This window comes from Phyllobates terribilis, unplaced genomic scaffold, assembly GCF_046119375.1.
Source record: "Phyllobates terribilis strain yellow unplaced genomic scaffold, ASM4611937v1 Scaffold_1__5_contigs__length_1240528914, whole genome shotgun sequence".
Taxonomy (NCBI): domain Eukaryota; kingdom Metazoa; phylum Chordata; class Amphibia; order Anura; family Dendrobatidae; genus Phyllobates; species Phyllobates terribilis.
Window position 1 is genome coordinate 1,023,469,990 of NW_027362761.1, and position 21,502 is coordinate 1,023,491,491.

Genomic DNA, 21,502 nt, shown 5'->3' on the forward strand with positions numbered 1-21,502 from the left:
GGGTTCAAAATGTTCACTATACCCCTTGATAAAATCCTTGAGGGGTCTAGTTTCCAAAATGGGGTCACTTGTGGGGGGTTTCCACTGTTTAGGCACACAGGGGCTCTCCAAACGCGACATGCTGTCAGCTAACAAATTGAATGGAAAATCGGCTCAAATTGTTAGCGGAAAAAAAATACTTTTTAATTTTTACGAATCAATTTGTGAAGCACCTAGGGGTTCCAAGTGCTCACTATGCATCTAGATAGGTGCCTTGGGGGGTCTAGTTTCCAAAATGGGGTCACTTGTGGGGGGTTTCCACTGTTTAGGCACACAGGGGCTCTCCAAACGTGACATGCTGTCCGCTAATAAATTGAATGGAAAATCGGCTCAAATTGTTAGCGGAAAAAAAATACTTTTTAATTTTTACGAATCAATTTGTGAAGCACCTAGGGGTTCCAAGTGCTCACTATGCATCTAGATAGGTGCCTTGGGGGGTCTAGTTTCCAAAATGGGGTCACTTGTGGGGGGTTTCCAATGTTTAGACACACAGGGGCTCTCCAAACGAGACATGGTTCCAATTTGTTAGCGGACACCATGTCACATTTGGAGAGCCCCTGTGTGCCTAAACATTGGAGCTCCCCCACAAGTGACCCCGTTTTGTAAACTAGACCCCCAAGGCACCTATCTAGATGCATAGTGAGCACTTGGAACCCCCAGGTGCTTCTCAAATTGATTCGTAAAAATGAAAAACTGGAAAAAAAATACTTTTTCATTTTTACAGATTAATTTGTGAAGCACCTGGGGGTTCAAAATGCTCACCACCCATCTAGATAAGTTCCCAGGGGGGTCTAGTTTCTAAAATAGGGTCATTTGTGGGGGGTTTCCACTGTTTAGGCACATCAGGGGCTCTCCAAACCCAACATGGCGTCCGCTAATTATTCAAGCAAATTTTACAATCGAACATTCAAATGGCGCTCCTCTCCTTCCGAGCCCTGCCGTGCGTCCAAACAGTGGTTTTTCCCCACATATGGGGAATCTGCGTGCCCAGGGGAAATTGCACAACAAATTTTGGGGTCCATTTTTTCCTGTTACCCCTGCAAAAATAAAAAATATTGGGTCTAAAGTAACATTTTTGGGAAAAAAGTTAAATGTTCATTTTTTTCTTCCACATTCCAAAACTTTCTGTGAAGCACCTGAAGGGTTAATAAAGTTCTTGAATGTGGTTTTGAGCACCTTGAGGGGTGCAGTTTTTAGAAAATGGTGTCACTTTTGGGTGTTTTCTGTCATAAAGACCTCTCAAAGTGACTTCAAATGTGATGTGGTCCCTAGAAAAATGGTTTTGTAAATTTTGTTGGAAAAATGAGAAATCGCTGGTCAACTTTGAACCCTTATAGCTCCATAACAAAAAAAAATTTTAGTTCCAAAATTGTGCTGATGTAAAGTAAACATGTGGAAATGTTATTTATTAACTATTTTGTGTGACATATCTCTCTGATTTAAGGGCATAAAAATTCAAATTTTGAAAACTGCTAAATTTTCAAAATGTTCGCCAAATTTCCATTTTTTTCACAAATAAACGCAAGTGATATCGAAGAAATTTTACCACAATCATGAAGTACAATATGTCACGAAAAAACAATCTCAGAATCAGGGGGATCCGTTGAAGCGTTCCAGAGTAATTACCTCATAAAGTGACAGTGGTCAGAATTGTAAAAAATGGCCTGGTCATTAACGTGCAAACCACCTTGGGTTGTAAAGGGGTTAAAATAAATCTCAACATTTTTTATAAATACATCAATGCCAAAGAGAAAAAAAGAGATGGTATCAGCCCCTTAAAAGACGATAATAACAAGATAATTATAGAGAACAAAGAAAAGGCTGAGATATTAAACAGGCACTTTTCATCCATGTTCACCAACAAACAGTCTGTTTCAGGGAACTTTCAACAGGGCAAAAATCAAAGTTCACCACTTCATATAACTAGTTTAACACAAAGAGAAGTACACCTGCGTCTGAGTAAATTAAACATTGACAAATCCCCAGGCCCAAATGGTATTCATCCATGGATACTGAGGGAATTGAGCTCAGTAACTGACAAACCGCTGAATCTCATTTTTTTTAGACTCTCTTGTAACATTGGTGGTGCCACAGAATTGGAGGATAGCCGATGTGGTACCGATATTTAAGAAAGGTAAGAAGGCGGATCCAGGTAACTACCGTCCGGTAAGTCTGACATTAGTAGTGTGCAAAGAATGTGAGGGCATCGTAAGAGATGACCTACAGAGTTAGATCGCAGAGAATATTATAATAAATGATAATCAGAATGGATTCATGAAAAATTGGTCTTGTCTAACCAACATGTTGGGGTTCTATGAGAAGGTAAGTGCAAATCTGGATGTTGGTAATGATGTGATTTATCTGGACTTTGCAAAGGCATTTGATACTGAACCACATAGCAGCCTTATAATGAAGCTACAGAGTCAAGGACTTGGGGGAACTATATGTAGATAGGTAAGGAATTATCTAAATGATAGGAAAGAAAGATAAATGTAGAGTAATGCACCTAGGATGGAGTCATCCTATTTGTGCATATACATTAAATGGGACTACAGAACAGGAGAAGCACTTGGATATTCTGGTTACAAGTAAGCTGAGCAGCAGTACTCAATGTCAAGCAGCAGCCGCAAAAGCAAACAAGATTTTAGGATTTATAAAAAGAGAAATAAAATCCTGCAATTCCAACATACTGTTACCCTTTTATAAATCACTGGGGAGGCCACATTTGGAATATGGGATCCAGTTTTGGGCTCCACATTTTAAAAAGGATATTCAGAAGTTAGAGTCAGTTCAAAGGTGGGCAGCTACATTTTTACAAGGAATGGAAGACCTCTCATATGATGAGAGGTTGAAAAAGTTGAGATTGTTTAGCTTAGAAAAATGACGCCTCAGAGGGGATCTTATTTACATGTATAAATATATATGGGGTCAGTACAAAGGGCACATGACTTATTCTGTTTAAAGACCATACTACGGACCATGGGGCACTCATTACGGTTAGAAGAAAGGTGATTCCGGCACCTAAACAAGAAAGGGTTCTTTACAGTCAGAGCAGTCAGACTGTGGAATTCCCTACCACAAGAGGTAGTGATGGCAGATACTATAACAGCTTTAAAAAAGGGCTGGACGATTTCCTCAATACACATAACATTGTGGGCTACAGTTAAATTAGGCAAAATGTTACACCTATAGTAGGACATTTAATACGGTAATAGTAATTACGTAACTAGTATAATAATTAGGTTTGATCCAGGATTCTAGGACTGATCGCCTTTTCTCGGGGTCAAGAAGGAATTTTTGTGACACAAATTGGCTGAAGGTCCTGGGGTTTTTTGCCTTCTTCTGGATCAACAGATTTAGGCATAGGGATTTTAGTAATAAATTTATTAGAATCACTAGAGTAATAGAAAAAATAAAGTTGATTCAAAAATTATAAACGGGTTAATTTTTAATTGTAAAAGAGCAGCAATAATAAAAATGGTAATAATAACACATTGGTGAGGCCTAGTCCCAGTTAGTTAGTAAGTTAGTGAAGTGTTAGTGTAGGGAGAACAATTGGGGGAGGAAGGTTGAACTTGATGGACCTAGGTCTTTATTCAACCTATGTTATTACTACTACTACTACTACATAAAAACAATCAATTGAACATAAAAATCATTAATACAATAGGTCGTTTTCTGAAGACATATTGCCTATAAGTACACTTATATAAGTACAGTTCTATGTTTATAGGGAGGGGTATCTTAATGATCCAATACAGAGAATAGTCCGCTTCTTTTAAGAATCTTTATTAAGTTCCTCCAGTTCATTTACATCAAAGGGAATATCCCCAATTCATTGTTAGTTTGGAGAGAAATATTGCTTACGTATTTGTAACAACTTTATTCCCTGGGCAATTTTCTTATGATTATTATAATTGGATGTATGGAAGTTGACCCCCTAAGAAGTACTTATGAATTCTTACATTATATTTCTTAACAATTTGTCATATTCTATTTACAAGCAAAACAAATCAGCCTTCTTCTTAGTGTGGGAAGTTCTCTACTGATTTGTTTAAATTATTCACAGCCTTTTCCCACAATGAAACATAATCTTTTTCTATCAGACTTCCCACTCTATTTTTCAAAAGGAGTTATTAGCAAGATATGTGTCATGATTCTTGAAATATTAGATTCACTATAATTCATACATCATTTTTGTTTTTTTCTGACAGAAAATGGGACAGGCTTAACCTCTTACCGACATTACTTACTGGTACGTCATGTGTCGGCTCCCTGACTTTGATGCTGTCTCAGGAACAGAGCTTGCAAATGATGGCTGTATTATTCAGCCATAATCTTCCACTTTTAACCTGTTGCATGCCACTGTCAATCTATGAAAGCGGTACTTACAGCACACATCCTGGGGGGGTGCGCTTGTGACGAACCTGCACCTCGCCAGCTCGCCTGACATCTCTTTTCCATCAGAAGGATCACGCGGTATGGTCTCCTCACTTGCACCAACGTGACATTGCATCCCTGGGGACAAGGTCAGCTTGGCACAGTTTTACACAGACACCCCATATCCATGAGGGTGCGGGGAGTGAGAGGATGTGGCCCATGCAGTCACTGACATGGCATCACACTGGCTCACAACCCTAACAAGCTGAGAGGCCCCTTTCACTAGCACCAGTGATACAGCGCCTGGTCATCCCAAAAGAGCTGTGACCAGTTCCTTGTTAGATATAAGCCTGGTCTGTTAGCAGGATTTTATCGGGCTAGAAACCAGCCCCGGTAGCATAGAGAGTTAAGCCGAGAACATGGATGTGTGGATTCGTGGATCAAGATGAAAGAGCAACCCAAGGTAAATTATATATTTAATCGCAAGGGCACACTAGACAAACCACTATATACACAATAGTAATACATATACAACGGTCAGATATGCAAATACAGGTGAAATACAAAAGATATAAGCAGATGATACAAAAGTCAGTTACCGGCTTGATGTTCTGCCGAGGTGTGGGGGCCAGTTATTTCCAGTTTCTTCCAACATGCTGCACAGCATGACCTCCCTTTGCAGAGAAAAAAGACCCACAGATTCGCACGTGTGCTTAACCCCTTGGTCAGTCACTCCCTTGCCCGCTCCTAGTCTATCTCCCACTTGCTCTGGCAGCCTATAAGCAAAACTTATGAGGGATCATAACTACTCTATGGAAGGTCATAGGGTGGCGGTTTTGGTGACCAAACAAGTCTTTGCTACCTGGCTTCCATTAGCCATTCTCCGTATCTCCTCACCCTGGGGTGCTAGAACAGGTCGAGACCCCGGCGGGTGTTCAACACATTCCCAAGATCTCGAAAATGTAACCGTTATACTGCTAGGACGAATGATAAGTCCATAACTCCATAACTCTTTATGAAATTGCAAGAGAACTATAATCTTGAACAGGATATGATAGTTAATTGGTAAGAAATTATAGCCCTATATTCTTCACAGCGCTGTTCCAATCACCATCGATGCCCCACATTCTAACAGGCACTATATGTCATATGAGGCTGTGTGTTTAGTTTATACTGTTAGCTTGGGCTGACAGGACAGACTCCATTTAAACCCATCCCCTCCCTCCCCCCCCCCCAAAAAAAAAGATAACTCTTGTCCTAATAACACAATATTTTAAATATGTATTTGTCATTATTTTTAATAAGGTAACACAGGATGACACATTGGGTTTTACTGCTCGGGTATAATTACCTATTTGAGAGCAATATCAGCAAATGGGCAATACTATATGTGCGATGATCTACAAATACAGTAGGTAATTATCTAGATAGTAGGTATAAAAAGTATACCAGGTATACATATGCTAACTGGGGAAAAAAATTGGAGCAGAAGATGGAAAGTGAGAAAAATTGCACAGTATCTACAGAATGGAAACTCATCAATGGGTGAAATCACCATTATTCATCACTACAAGTGGTTACCACCATAAGGTTACGTCCCAACAATGAGTTTTTTGTGCTTTTTTGATGCTGTGTATTTTCATAGCGTCTTACAGTTTCAGCAAAGATGGTGGGATTTATACAAATCTCATGCCCATTGTGCTTTATAACGTAGCGTAAACGGACCTGCGGTGCGTGTTTCAAATCCGCAGCATGTCAATTTCTCTTGCGGGTCCGTTGAGTTTTCTGTGCGGAATTTCCCCATAGACTTGCATTAGGTGCGGAAATTCCACAGGTAAAAAACCTGTGTTTTAAGTGTGTGTCCGAGGATGAAACATATTAAAAAACACATGTAATTCGCACTTATATATCAATAAAGTACTTTGATGCAAAAAAAGAGAAAGCATCAAAAACAAAGCAGCTTTATTTAAAACATGACACACCAAAAAGAGACAAAAATGCAGGGTCAAAAACGTAGCGTCAAAAACGCCATAAAACGCATGTTAAAAAAAATCAATGAAAAAACACAAGAAACCTAATTTAAACAATAGGTTCAAAAATTTTGTAGCTTCAAAAGCTTATCAAAAGCTCATCATGGGACCCTAGCCTAAAAGGGACTTAGACATGAGTTTTCAGATTGCAGCTACCCAGGAGAAGGTATACACAAGACATGACAACATGCATGGAACTTCTGGAAAGTCTCTGAGGCTCTGTAATAAGGAGCTGTAGGCATTCTCTGTCTCCTCACAAGTAGTGTTGAGCATTCCGATACTGTAATATCGGGTATCGGCCGATATTCGCGGTATCGGAATTCCGATACTTAATTCCGATACTTTTACAATATCGGATACCGGAATCGGAAGTTCCCATAATGCCTGCGCTCTGCAGTGTCTGTGAAGGATGACAAGTTGGATGGCAGCGCTCAGCTGCGATCCAGCCTGTCATCAGAATGCCATCCCAGCGGGGGAGAATTCTCCTGATTGTTTAAAAGCCGCCGGCTTTTAAACAATCACACAGCCCCATACTGTTTCCCCGCAGCCTCCCACCCTGATCCTCCGCTCCCCTCGCCACCTCCAATCCCAATCGTAAATTAGGACCGGGCGGGGAGCGCAGCACCAAGGAGCGAAGGACCCGGGCGGGGAAGCCGGCAGTGAAAAGACTTCACCGCCGGCTTTCCCGTTCTGTGCTGCGCTTTCCCGCCGGTTATTTCAAATGAACAGCTGAGGTATCAGGTGATGCCGATCAGCTGTTCATTTGAAGTCGCCGCGGTGCCCTCAGAGGGTTCATGTGAGTTCATGCTTGACTGCATGAACTCACATGAACTTTCCCACGGCCGCACAGGTCAGCCTCACCTCCCAGACCCGTCATGATTAGTGTGTGTGCGGGGTGTGTGTGCGGGGTGTGTGTGCGGGGTGTGTGTGCGATGTTTGTGCGGGTGTGTGCGGTGTCTGTGCGATGTGTGCGGGGTGTGTGTGCGGGGTGTGTGTGCGGGGTGTGTGTGCGATGTTTGTGCGGGTGTGCGCGGTGTCTGTGCGTGCAGGCAGACATAGGCCGATGTGACACTACTACTCCCATCGGCCTATGTCTGTCCCCCGTCCACTCCTGCCAGCAGGATCAGCTCGATGGGAGCAGTAGTTCCCATCAGCCTGATCCTGCTATTTAAATTGCCCTACTGTGTCCCCAATAAATGTTAAATACATGTCATTGGTGGCCAGTGGTTACCTAAAAGAAATTAGTTCATACATTACCTGTCCCCGCCGATCGCCACCTAAAATAAAGTAAAAAATAAAAAACTACACCTATACTCACCTAGACACCTAATTCCCCGAAGCCATCGATCTCCTGTAATAAAATATAAAATAATAAACCACAACCTTATCCTTACCCCTCCGTAGTAGTCCACGAGTGTCCCACGAAGATCTCCAGTTCAGAGCAGCCACATAGAATGTGACCGCTCTGAACCGCTGCCGCCGCTAGAATGACGGGGCCGTAAGGGTTCACCGGAGTTCAGGCAGCGCTGCTCCGGTTAGCTCCTTTACGGCCCTGCTGTATCGTGAGAAATTCCCACGGTACAGCAGTGCCGTAAAGGAGGTCTCCGGAGCTGCGCTGCCTGAATGCACTCCGGTGACCTCAGTCAGTGGCTCCCGCTGCCGGGAGCGGACGTGTTCCCGGCAGCGTGAGCTTACAGCAGCCATGACAGCTGTCACCATCTCCAGATGTGACAGCTGTGCATGGGAGATCAGCGCAGGAACGTGGACAGGTAACTATTATTTTTAGTAAACTAAGAATTAAATAAAATTGTGTGTTTTATTTCAAATAAATTATTTTTTTCTGGGTGTAGTGTGTGTTTTTTCTTTTTAACACTTTGTAGGTTAGTAATGGGGGTGTCTTATAGACGCCCATCATTACTAACCTGGGCTTCATGGCAGCTGGCGCTGACATGAACCCCACCACTATTACCCCCTGCCACCGCACCAGGGCAGCGTGGAAGAGCGAGGCTAAGTGCCAGAATTGGCGCATCCTATGGATGCGCCATTTCTGGGGCGGCTGACAGCTGGTGTTTCTAGCCTGGGAGGGGGCCATTATTCATGGCACCCTTCCTGGGCTATTAATATCAGCCCCCAGCTGTCTGCCTAGCCTTTGCTAGCTATTAAAATAGGGGGGACCCCACGTCATTTTTTTTGGGGGGGTCCCCCATTTTAATAGCTAGTAAAGGCTAGGTATTCAGCTGGGGGCTGATATTAGTAGCCTGGGAAGCTCCGTGGGTTTTACCCCCTTCCCAGGCTTCAAACATCTGCCCCAGCCGTCTGCTTAACCTCCGCTAGAGACTAAAATTATGGGGGATCCCACGCCATTTTTTTTTTAAATAAATCCTTTATTTTAACACTAAATGACATTTGAGGAGTTAATAAAGATGCAGTCCCTAAATTATTATTTATTTTTTAATTAATTTTTCCCAAAACTTTTGACGTGGGCTTCGCCATATTTTTGTATGCCAGCCAGGTACAGCATCCAGCTTCTATGAACGCGCCATTTTCCGGGGCGGCTGCAGACTGCAATTTTCAGCGGGGGGGCAGAAAGCTTGGGCCTCCCTGCGCTGCAGATTCCATCCCCCAGCTGTCTAGTTGTACCTGGCTGGACACAAAAATAGGGAGAAGCTCCACGTTTTGTTTTTTTTAATTATTTCATGAAATTCATGGAATAATTAAGAAAAAAAGGGCTTCCCTATATTGTTGTGTCCAACCAGGTACAAATAGGCAGCTGGTGGTTGGGGGCAGCCCGTTCCTGCCTGCTGTACCTGGCTGGACACAAATATAGTGCAAAGCCCCACGTCAATTTTTTTTTAATTATTTCAGGAAATTCATGAAATAATTAAAAAAAAATTATCTGGGGCTTCGCCCTATATTTGTGTCCAGTCAGGTACAGCAGGCAGGAACGGGCTGCCCCCAACCACCAGCTGCCTATTTGTACCTAGCCGGACACAACAATATAGGGAAGCCCTTTTTTTCTTAATTATTCCATGAATTTCATGAAATAATTTAAAAAAAAAATGCGTGGGGCTTCGCCCTATTTTTGTGCCCAGCCAGATACAACTAGGCAGCTGGGGGCTGGAATCCGCAGCACAGGGAGACCCAAGCTTTCTGGGCCACCCCCGCTGCAAATTGCAGTCCGCAGCCGCCCCAGAAAATGGCGCGTTCATAGAAGCGCCATCTTCTGGCGCTGTACCCAACTCATCCAGGGTCCTGGTGCGGTGGCTCACTGGGTAATAAAGGGGTTAAGGCCAGCTTGGCATTATCAGCTGGCCCTAAGCCCGAAATTCATGGGGTCACGCCAATATTAGACATGACCACCATGAATTTCTAGTAAAGTATTTAAAAAAACACAACACCCAGAATAAAGTCCTTTAATTGAAATAAACACACAATTCTTTATTGTTCTAAATTAAACCATACTTACCATCACGCCCATTCCAGCTGAAGCCAACGATCTCCTGCAATAAAAGTAAAATAATAAAGCAACCTCATCCTTACCTTTCCATGGCTCCCACGACAGCTTCAGCTCTGCTACATCGAGATGACAGGCTGGACCGCAGCAGAACGCTGCCATCCATCCTGTCATCCCGCAGACACTGAGAAGCGCAGGCATACTTCCACTCCTCAGTGTCTGGCTGTGACGGCATCCAGATGAGCCGAGGTCATGTCAAATGAACTCAGCTCACCTCATGTACGTCACTGACAGCGTGGGAAAATTCTCCTGCACTCAGCACTTCAGCGTGAGAATTTTCCCACGCTGTCAGTGACGTGCATGAGGTGAGCTGAGTTCATTGGACATGAACTCGGCTCATCTGGATGACGTCACAGAGAGACACTGAGGAGCGCAAGCATGCCTGCGCTTCTCAGTGTCTGCGGGATGACAGGCTGGATGGCAGCGTTCTGCTGCGGTCCAGCCTGTCATCTCGATGTAGCAGAGCTGGAGCTGTCCTGGGAACCATTGAAAGGTAAGGATGATGTTGCTTTATTATTTTTCTTTTATTGCAGGAGATTGTTGGCTTCAGCTGGAATGGGCGTGATGGTAAGTATGGTTTAATTTAGAACAATAAAGAATTGTGTGTTTATTTCAATTAAAGGACTTTATTCTGGGTGTTTGTGTTTTTCTTTAACTTTGACTATGGGGTTAGTAATGGGGGTGTCTTATAGACGCCTCTCCATTACTAACCTGGGCTTGATGTCAGCTGGCATTATAAGCTGACATCAACCCCTACCCTATTACCCCCTGCCACCGCTACAGGGCAGCGTGGAAGAGCGAGGCTAAGTGCCAGAATTGGCGCATCCTATGGATGCGCCATTTCTGGGGCAGCTGACGGCTGGTGTTTCTAGCCTGGGAGGGGGCCAATATTCATGGCACCCTTCCTGGGCTATTAATATCAGCCCCCAGCTGTCTGCCTAGCCTGTGCTAGCTATTAAATTAGGGGGGACCCCACGTTATTTTTTTGGGGGGGTTCCCCCATTTTAATAGCTAGTAAAGGCTATGTATTCAGCTGGGGGCTGATATCAGTAGCCTGGGAAGCTCCGTGGGTATTACCCCCTTCCCAGGCTTCAAACATTTGCCCCAGCTGTCTGCTTAACCTCCGCTAGAGCCTAAAATTAAGGGGAACCCCACGCCATTTTTTTTTTAAATAAATCCTTTATTTTAATACTAAATGACAAGTACAGTAATCAACACTATTACTGTACTTCATATATATGTGACTGACATGTTTCTATCTATCTAATCTATGTGTGAAGCTCTATTCTGTCTGTTATAAATTGTCGGGTACAGATGCTGAATTGCCGGCCGGCTTTTATAAAGAGACGGTGCATGAAAACACTATTATTTTTTTTAATAAATCCTTTACACTAAATGACAAGTACAGTAAGCAACACTGTCACTGTACTTCATATATATGTGACTGACATGTTTCTATCTATCTAATCTATGTGTGAAGCTCTATTCTGTCTATTATAAATTGTCGGGTACAGATGCTGAATTGCCGGCCGGCTTTCTTAAAGAGACGGTGCACGAAAACACTAATATTTTTTAAAATAAATCCTTTACACTAAATGACAAGTACAGTAAGCAACACTGTCACAGTACTTCATATATATGTGACTGACATGGTTCTATCTACCTAATCTATGTGTGAAGCTCTATTCTTTCTGTTGTAAATTGTCGGGTACCGGTGAATGCCGCTGATGAATTGCCGGCTTTTCATGTCATTCTACATTATTCTTAGTTGTTTTACTTCATGTAGAATTAACCTACAAGGAAAGAAAGGGTTTATTTTCATTCCGATATTTGTGTCCCATTGACTTGCCTTGGTTTTCGGTATCGGAATCGGCGATATCCGATACTTTTTGGGTATCGGCCCGATCCAATCCGATACGATATTTCCTGATATCGGAAGGTATCGCTCAACACTACTCACAAGATGTTACCATATAAAAACTGTCATTTCTCATGTGAATTTTCACTAGTAATCATGATCGATGCCACAGTTGTCTCTTGTAGATTCCTGAATCATTACTTATCCGGCAGAAAGCGCACAGATCACTGCATATAAGTGATTGAGAAATGCATTGAATGAGAACTGCTGTTGTCATTGGATTTTCTCCAAGCTGCTTTCTGTTATTTTGACATTATGTAAAGCCATGTCATCAAAACCTCTTGTTGGTGGGCTATGTCTTGCACAAGGCCTGTGACACATGGCACAGTAAGGGTGAATACAGACACAAGTGGGACCTTGTGCAAGAATTGTAAAAAAAGCCCTTTGCCATCCAATAGCTCATCATATTGCGCACCTTTATGTATCTGTGAGAAAAGCTACTTATTTCTCTGGAGGTGGAAGCAGCCTTCATTATGTCATAGGCTCCTGTGAGGCTGCAGCTTCTGCAAGAAGTAATATAGCCATAGAAATTTAAGACAGGAAAACTATTAAGGACTAGTGTTGAGCGAGCACTAAAATGCTCGGGTGCTCGAAGCTCGGGCCGAGCTCACCGTGATACTTGGGTGCTCGACCCGAGCAACGAGCCCAATGTTAGTCTATGGGAGACCCGAGCATTTTTGCGGCGGCACCCCCGGCAGTCTGTAGAAAGCCTAAAAAATGCCCAAAACAATAGTGACAGTGCTCAAAAGACATGGGGGCAGAAGGGGGATCGCCCCTGGAAGCATTTCTGACCCCCAGGTCACTGCTGTCAAAGACGTGGTCAGAGGTATTAAGCCACTTTTACGGGCTCACAATAAACCGTTCAAACACTAAACTGAAACGGTTTTCCTGTGAAGTATGTTAAGGAATTTCCTTTCCAGGGTAAAGACTTGTGTATAAGGTAAAATAAATAACCAAAAACAAAAATACTCCTCCACACCTTGGGCTATGTTCACAAGTAGGATTTTTCATGCGTTTTTGCACTTTTGTATTGCTTTCAACTATGACAAATGCATTCACCGGGAAATGTAATTTTAACATTTTACAACCTTATCTGGCCATGTGCTGTGTGACACATGCATACAGTGCTGAAAAGACATGGGAACAGCATGGGGAAGACCCCTGGAAGCATCTCTGACTCCCAGGTCACTACCTAAAAGTGTGCCCATCAGAAGTGATCCTTGCCGCATCAGAAGATGCAGACTTGCAACTATACCCGTGCAAATCCTTGTCACAGGGCAGTGTTCAATGGTACCTCCCCCATTCCTTGCAATGCAAGCACAAATATGCAGCCAACCACCCACCCACCCGCAGGCTGCAATACCATACTGCTAGCTTTCACTTGAAATGGGGCCTTTTAGTTTAGAGGAGGCCGAAGCTGGCCACTACCTCATGGCTGCTTCGGCAGCGAGGTATCCATTCTCAGTCCCCAGCCGCCCGTCGGCCGGGTGTCCACGCTCAGTCCCCAGCCGCCAGGGGGCGGCCGGGTGTCCATACTCGGTCCCCAGCCGCCCCTATTTCTCCTGTCACCTTCCCACACACTTTTCTTAGCCTGGCCTGCTTTAGGGCAGCATTGGACAAGCCCACCAGAGAACCAGACTCCTCCGGTGGGCCCTGGCTTCTCCATCAGGGGAGTTGAGAGTGCCAAGGTGAGGAGCATGATGATGATGATAGAAGTTAGCATCTGCTTTGTTTTCTTTTAATGCAAGCGTAGGTGTGCAGCCTGCCACCCACCCACCCCCAGGCTGCAATGCCATACTGCTAGCTTGCACTTGAAATGGGGCCTTTTAGTTTGGAGTAGGCCGAAGCTGGCCACTACCTCATGGCAGCTTCGGCGGCCTGGTATCCATACTCAGTCCCCAGCCACCCGGCAGCCGGGTGTCCACACTCGGTCCCCAGCCACCAGGGGGCGGCTGGGTGTCCATTCTCGGTCCCCAGCCGCCCCGCGGCCGGGTGTCCACACACGGTCCCCAGCGACCTGGGGGAGGCCGGGTGTCCATAAACGGTCCCCAGCCGCCCCTATTTCTCCTGTCACCTTCCCACACACTTTTCTTAGCCTGGCCTGCTTTAGGGCAGCATTGGAAGAGCACAACAGAGAAACAGACTCCTCCGGTGGGCCCTGGCTTCTCCATCAGGGGAGTTGAGAGTGCCAAGGTGAGGAGCATGATGATGATGGTAGAAGTTAGCATCTGCTTTGTTTTCTTTTAATGCAAGCGTAAGTGTGCAGCCTGACACCCACCCACCCCCCGGCTGCAATGCCATACTGCTAGCTTGCACTTGAAATGGGGCCTTTTAGTTTGGAGGAGGTCGAAGCTGGCCACTACCTCATGGCTGCTTCGGCGGCCTGGTATCCATACTCATTCCCCAGCCGTCCGGCGGCCGGGTGTCCATAAACGGTCCCCAGCCGCCCCTATTTCTCCTGTCACCTTCCCACACACTTGTCTTAGCCTGGCCTGCTTTAGGGCAGCATTGGACAAGCCCACAAGAGAACCAGATTCCTCCGGTGGGCCCTGGCTTCTCCATCAGGGGAGTTGAGAGTGCCAAGGTGAGGAGCATGATCATGATGATAGAAGTTAGCATCTGCTTTGTTTTCTTTTAATGCAAGCGTAAGTATGCAGCCTGCCACCCACCCACCCCCAGGCTGCAATGCAATACTGCTAGCTTGCACTTGAAATGGGGCCTTTTAGTTTGGAGTAGGCCGAAGCTGGCCACTACCTCATGGCTGCTTCGGCGGCCTGGTATCCATACTCTGTCCCCAGCCGCCTGGCGGCCGGCTGTCCGCACTTGGTCCTCACTTCCGGGCAATTGTGTCTCATCATCGTCCACCTCTTGTGACAAATTGCCAGCGTCGACTTCCTGTGGCCGTGGCTGTTCAAATATTTGGGCATCACTACATGGGATCTCCTCTTCCACCACTTCAAGCGGAGCAGGCGAGGGGCACAAATCTGGAAATGGACCAGTAAACAGCTCTTCAGAGGGTCCAAGTGTGGGATCAGTTGCTGTCTGACGACACTAGGCATGGTGGGAGGAAGGAGCATCAGGGTGAGGAGGAGTATGCAGTCGAGACTAATGGCTACTAAGATTTGACCGTGTGGAAGACAGACCGGAGGTGGTGGTGCCCAGGTAACTGGAAGAATTATCTGCTATCCAATTAATAACCTGTTCACACTGATCAGTTCGCAACACTGGGGTTGTTCTGTGCTTCCCTAGTAATTTGGTCAAGAAGTGGGAGCGAGAAGATGTGGCTGTTGGTTGTGACACATTTTCTTCTTGGCCATGGCTCCATCCTCTGCACGCACCATCAACAGAACGTCCAGTTCCACGTCCCTTGCCACGCGCCTTGCCCATTGTAAAGGAAGTAAAATAGCTTACACTTGCACTATCAATGGAAAAAGGGTAATAATAAGTAGATTAGAACCGTGGAAGAGGAAAACCACAGTTCTATTTCTCTGGCCTACACCCGACTCTTTTAAACAATCTGAACAATCAGGGAGAAACTATTACTGTTTTTCTCTACGGAAAAAATACCAAAAGCTGAATAATAGAGATTTTTTACCGTGGAATGGGAAAACCACAGTTATTGTTTACTGGGGTATACCAGACAATTTTAAACAGATATATTGGTGTCTGAACAATCAGGAGACACTATTACTGTTTTTCTTTACAGCAAAAAATGCCAAAAGCAGGATAATACAGAGATTTGACCCGTGGAACTGCAAAACCACAGTTCTATTTCTTGGGCCTACACCAGACTATTTTCAACAGATATATTTGTGTCTGAACAATCAGGAGACACTATTACTGTTTTTCTTTACGGCAAAAAAATGCCAAAAGCAGGATAATACAGAGATTTGACCCATGGAACTGCAAAACCACAGTTCTATTTCTCGGGCCTACACCAGACTATTTTAAACAGATATATTGGTGTCTGAACAATCAGGAGACACTATTACTGTTTTTCTTTACAGAAAAATTACCAAAAGCTGGATAATAGAGATTTTTTACCGTGGAACGGCAAAACCACAGTTATAATTTACTGGTGTATAGCAGACTTTTTTAAATAGATATATTTGCGGCTGAACAGTGAGCGACACACTCAAACTGTTTTTTTTTTAGGTAAAAATGGCCCAAAAGTGGATAATACAGAGGTTTGAACCGTGGAACTGCAAAACCACACTTCTATTTCTCTGGCCTACACCATACTCTTTTAAAAAAACATATTTGTGTCTGAACTGTCACAGACACACTTTTTTTTTTGGGGGGGGGGGGACACCAAAAGGTTAATAAGATGGGTATTTGTACAGTGCGAAGGAGGAAAAAAAAAAAGAGGATATAAATGAAAAAAAAGGATTTTTCCTGGCCCCTGAGACCTTGAGCTAAGTCCAGCAATTTCAGCAACAAGACCACACAGGACTGTACTGCAGCATTTGCTGGTATAACCACTGCGTCTCCTATACAGCCTGCCAGCCTGCCTGATATCTGGGATGGATATTAGTCCTGAGAAGGACTGTTTGTTTGATCTGGCAGCCTTTACAGACCCTACACTAACTATTTTGCAGTATATATCGCTCCCTAAATCAGCAGCGCTGTCCCTACACTGTCTGATCCCAGCCATCTGTGTCCAAGATTGCGGCGCCTGGTTTTAAATACTCGATGTGACGCTGTGCGGCCAGCTAATCAATGTAATGCCCACAACCAACATGGCTGCGGCATTACAGTGACTGGCTGGCAAACCCTGCATGTTCATTGGCTCTGTAAAGAGCGCCAAACATGCAGGGCGGAGACCCGAGCTCCCGCCCGAGTAACCCGGAAATGCTCGGTGCTCGCCAAACATCCCGAGTAGCGTGATGCTCAGGCGAGTACCGAGCAATGTCGAGCATGTTCGCTCAACACTATTAAGGACGTAAAAGACTGCCAATAGTACACATTATAATAAGAAAGTTTGTAATAAAACGTATCAGACATGTTTTTATTTATTTATTTATTTTACTCACTTATATAGCGCCATTAATTCCACAGCGCTTTACAGACATTATCTGCTCTTTCTCCTGGACTGATCTTTTCTGTATGGAGCATTATGTGGGGCCCATTCTGTATGGAGCATTACGTGGGGCCCATTCTGTATGGAGAATTACGTGGGGCCCATTCTGTATGGAGCATTATGTGGGGCCCATTCTGTATGGAGCATTATCTGAGACCCATTCTGTATGGAGCATTATCTGGGGCCCATTCTGTATGAAGCATTATCAGGGGCCCATTCTGTATGGAGCATTATCAGGGGCCCATTCTCTATGGAGCATTATATGGGGCTCATTTTTCTGTATGGAGCATTATACAGGGATCATTATTCTGTATGGAGCATTATACGGGGCTCATTATGCTGTATGGAGCATTATATATGGGGCCCTTTCTGTATGGAGCATTATACGGGGCCAATTCTGTTTGGAGCACTATATGGGGCCCATTATTCTATATGGAGCATTATATGAGGCCCATTCTATATGGAGCACTATATGGGGCCCATTATCTATGGAGCATTATATGGGGCCTATCCCATATGGAGCCTTATATGGGGCTCATTATCCTGGATGGAGCATTATATGGGGCCCATTCTTTATGGAGCATTATACAGGGATCATTATCCTGTATGGAGCATTATACGGGGCTCATTATGCAGTATGTAGCATTATATATGGGGCCCATTCTTCCATTCTGCTGTAAGGAGCATTATATACGGGGCCCATTCTGTATGGAGCATAATACGGGGCCCATTCTGTATGGAGCATTATATGGGACCCATTCTCTATGGAGCATTATACGGGGATCATTATCCTGTATGGAGCATTATACAGGGCTCATTATGCTGTATGGAGCATTATATATGGGGCCCATTCTTCCATTCTGCTGTATGGAGCATTATATATGGGGCCCATTCTGTATGGAGCATTATACGGGGCCAATTCTATATGCAGCATTATATGGGGCCCATCCTATATGGAGCCTTATATGGGGCTCATTAACATGTATGGAGCATTATATGGGGCCCATTCTTTATGGAGCATTATACAGGGATCATTATCCTGTATGGAGCATTATACGGGGCTCATTATGCTGTATGGAGCATTATATATGGGGCCAATTCTTCCATTCTGCTGTATGGAGCATTATATACGGGGCCCATTCTGTATGGAGCATTATACGGGGCCCATTCTGTATGGAGGATTATACGGGGCTCATTTTCCTGTATGGAGCATTATATGAGGCTCATTATGCTGTAGAGAGCATTATATATGTGGCCCATTCTTCCATTCTGCTGTATGGAGCATTATATACGGGGCCCATTCTTTATGGAGCAGTATACGGAGCCCATTCTGTATGGAGCATTATATGGGGTCCATTATTCTATATGGAGCATTATATGAGGCTCATTCTATATGGAGCCTTATATGTGGCTCATTATACTATATGGACCATTATATGGGACCCATCATTCTGTATGGAGCAATATGTGGTGCGCATAATACTGTATCGAGAACTATGTGGTGCCCATAATACTGTATGGAGGACTATGTGGTGCCCATAATACCGTATGGAGGACTATATGGAGCCCATAATACTGTATGGAGGACTATACTGTCCGGTCTCAAATGAAAAAGTAAGAAAAACAAAAATAATCGGCTCACCATAGTTGTCAGAAATATCGGAATATAGGAATGATGCACGGAAAAGACACTGGACCACCAGCCATAGAGCCACAAGAAAAAAGAGAAACTCCAGCACCAGAAAAAATATGTACAGAAATAAAAAAAATCATTGATCCATATCAAGGATTCAAATTACGGCTTACAGTCAATGAAAATACAAAAATAATTATCTCAGTAAATTAGAATACTTTATAAGAACTGCTTATAATGGCAACCAGTGAGTTGTGCTTTAAACCCTTCACCCCTGGGGGATTTTCCATTTTTTCCTCCCCTTCTTTCAAGAGCCATAACTTTTTAATTCTTCTGTCCACATAGCCGTAAAGTGGCTTGTTTTTTTGCAGGAAGAATTGAACTTTTGAATGACATCTTTCATTTTATCATGTGATGCACTAGAAAGCAGGAAAAAAATGCAAATGTGTTGAAATTACAAGAAAGTGCAATACCACAATTGTTTTTCTTTTTTTTAAATTACCAAGTTCACTATAAGGTAAAATTGAGATGGCAATATGATTCTCCACTTCAGTATTAGTGCACAGATACCAAGCGTGTATAGTTTTTTTTTTTATTTAAGTGGTGAAAAATTTTTTGGAAATTTGTAAAAAAAAAAAAATAATTAGCTTGCCAATTTCCAAGACTTGTAACTTTTTTAATTTTTCAGGCTATGGGGCTGTGTGAGGGCTTATTTTTGCCCCTGAGGTGACATTTTTACTATTTTTGGGTAGATTGCATTTTATTGCAATGTTGCAGGGACCAAAAAACATTCTGGGGTTTCAATTTTTTTTGTTACACTATTTAACAATTGGATTAATTTATTTTATATTTCGATAGACCAAAACGAAGGCAGCGGTACCAAATATGTGTATTTTTTTTAATGGGGCAAAAAGGAGATGATTTGAACTTTTGTGCTTTTTTCATATTTTTAAATACTTTTCTTTTTTACTTTTTACTGTATTTAATAGTCCCCTTAGGGGACTTGAAGCTGCAATTGCTTGTGCTGTATATAGCAATGCATCAGCACTGTTAGGTATTGCTAAAATCACAATCTCCTATGAAAACACTGGCTTTCACAGGAGTATCATAATGACAGGCACAGGAGTCATCAGCAGACGCCTGGTTGTAATGGCAACCCATCGACACCCCACGATTTAACACGTGCCGATGGGGGGAGGTGCATAATTTCACCCGTCAATAGGCGCACGTTAAATACAGCTGTCAGAGATTGACAGCAGCATTTTACAGGATAACAGCTGCGGGTGCAGCTCCGCTCCATCCATGGCTGTTAAAGGTACATGATGGCTGATTAAATCAGCCATCATCTGCCGGGAAAGATGTGGCTCGGCATGTGAGCCCGCATCAAAGGCAGGGGCACGACTTTTGACGTACATGTACGTCAAAGGTCGTGAAGGAGTTAAAGATTGTTTCAACAAGACAGCCTCTTTCAATAATTAATTTAGCCCCAATTGATCATCTTTAGTAAGGATTAATCCTTTCCTTGCTTCTGAGGCAACAAAAAAATCCAATAAATTATTGATCTTTCACTTAAAACATGATAACAGTACGCATGCATATAGTAATGTACCTTCACTGTTTCCTTTGCTTTGATGGGCCCATCTTTTTGGACTAGTTTTAGGTTAACATAAAATAATGGATAATAATATAATCTACAAGACATTATAAATCTGTTAAACTAAAAAATTCCAATACATGGAATGTTCAGATTGGGTTTGACTTTGCAGTACAAGATATTTGATTTTCAATAATCAGATATTCTCTATGACTTTATGATCGATGTGCTCCCTTGAATGAAAAAAAAATGAATTTATTGACCTTAAGAAGCATAAACATTTTACAGACGTCCCTGCTGTTCTTCTACCAGAACTGACCTTGAAAAATAACATTGCTGAAATAAATGATTGAAAAATTACCAAAAAAATTATTATATTTGTTATGCATTAATTTGTAAGGTTATCAAGCATCAAAATATTAGGAATGGGATAAAATAAAGACACTGCTTGCAAAATTGTTTGTCTTTAATAGTTAAAGGGAAAATGTTTGCCCAAACTGAGAGTAGACACTAAGTACATAGTCTTGTAGGGATTACAGCCCCTATAAAAATTGCAGCATGTGTTTTAATCGCTACCACCATTCTGAAACTGAAGTGTAAGGCTACATTCCCAGGATGAGCTTTTGGTGAGTTTTTGATGTTGCAGATTTTCTGCACTAAGGCTGTGTGCCCACGATGTGTTTTTAATGCGTTTCTGCAGCGTTTTTGCAGCTGCGGAAACGCATTAAAAACGCATGATAGAAGGGCAGCAATGTTCCCCAATGATAATCCGCATGTGCTGTGCACATGCTGCGGAAATTTCCACTGCGGATTATCATTGCGGAAAAAAACGCAGCACTACCAATTATTTTGCGGAAGTGCTGCGTTTTCGCTGCCATTGACTTGCATTAGAATGAGCCAATTCTGCAAGACTGCATCTGTACTTGCGTAACTGGCGCGTTCTAATGTGCGGATGGTACCCGGGTGTAGAGGAGAGGAGAGTCTCATCCACACCCAAGTACCATTAAAAAATCTGTAAAAAAAGAATAAAATAAAAAATAAACGTATATTTACCTTCCGGCGGCCCCCCGCTGCGCTCCTCCTTGCTTCCTGGCACTTCGTGGTGGATTGAAGGACCTGCACTGACGTCAGAGTCATGTGACGGGTCATGCGACGCTGACGTCGGCAGGTCTTTCAATCCACCGCTGTCGGCAAGGGAGAACGGAGTGAGCAGGACACCGGGGGCCATCGGAAGGTAAGCATACATTTATTTTTTTATTTTTAACCACTCTCTCGGGTCACACTATATAAATCCATGCCGGTTGCATGGATTTA